At 31.1% G+C, this 819-nt stretch overlaps 1 protein-coding gene across 2 annotated transcripts in view; it reads right to left on the reverse strand.

Annotated features, from left to right (window-relative positions):
- Positions 1 to 611, reverse strand: part of LOC108674096 (BTB/POZ domain-containing protein 7) — a 12,327-nt gene extending 11,716 nt beyond the window's left edge. The window contains exon 1 of one of the 2 annotated variants that reach the window (XM_047881635.1): positions 422 to 611. The gene's annotated coding sequence lies outside the window, so the exon portion shown is untranslated. Of the gene's footprint in view, positions 1 to 417 lie in introns of both variants that reach the window. The other variant, XM_018162000.2, reaches the window with a different exon arrangement.
- Between the last annotated feature and the right edge of the window lie 208 nt (positions 612 to 819).

The raw sequence follows: 819 nt of genomic DNA on the forward strand, positions 1-819 counted from the left end.
CTTTACTGGTCTACTTATAGGACTCAAAAATGAACTTGAGGAAGAGTCTAAAAAACTCTCTGCTTTGCCACTATGCCCAAGTTTTATAACTTGTTTTCAGCTTCCATCTTCAGAATAGCAAAATCATTTGAACTGAAATATTGTAGCACTAGAACAGCTGTAAAATTATAAATGATAATTTAGTATCAACTTCCATAACTTGTTTCTTCACAACAATCACAACTGACAACTAGGCTACTACTAGTCTACAACCATTAATTTGTCATGTAAAAAATACGATTGAAGTCTGACACTGACAGTCGTACTGTTTTTCATCTGAAGCTATAATAATAGGCGAATATTATCTAAACAAACTGAACCGTCTAAAGAAATATATTAAACAGAAATATAACTCGAAAACAACTTGCAATATCTTACCTACTTCTAGCATTCCTTTATTTACCACTCGTTTATTGACTTCACACACATCAAGTGCTACTATTCCAACCAAACTAAGAAAAGCCGATAATGATTCCTTAATTATTACCACTTAAGTAATTCCGTTTCTAGTAAAATTAACAAACAACCCTTTCATTAAGATAAAATCAACCAAAATATTCAGTGTAAGCAACTCTGAATAATTATTCGAACTACTGATTTCGGAAATTAATTTTTTTGCCTTTCCATTCTGATACGATGTTAGGAATCTTTTTAATCCTACTGCCCAGCTGTTTCCCTAAAAGACGTTTAAAACATTGTTTACGACATTTCAAAATTTTGTGCCAAATAAAGCAACAAATGTGAAATTAAAATACTTGATATTCGCATATGCATTTAGAA

The sequence above is a fragment of the Hyalella azteca genome, unplaced genomic scaffold, assembly GCF_000764305.2.
Source record: "Hyalella azteca isolate HAZT.00-mixed unplaced genomic scaffold, Hazt_2.0.2 contig8426, whole genome shotgun sequence".
Lineage (NCBI taxonomy): Eukaryota > Metazoa > Arthropoda > Malacostraca > Amphipoda > Hyalellidae > Hyalella > Hyalella azteca.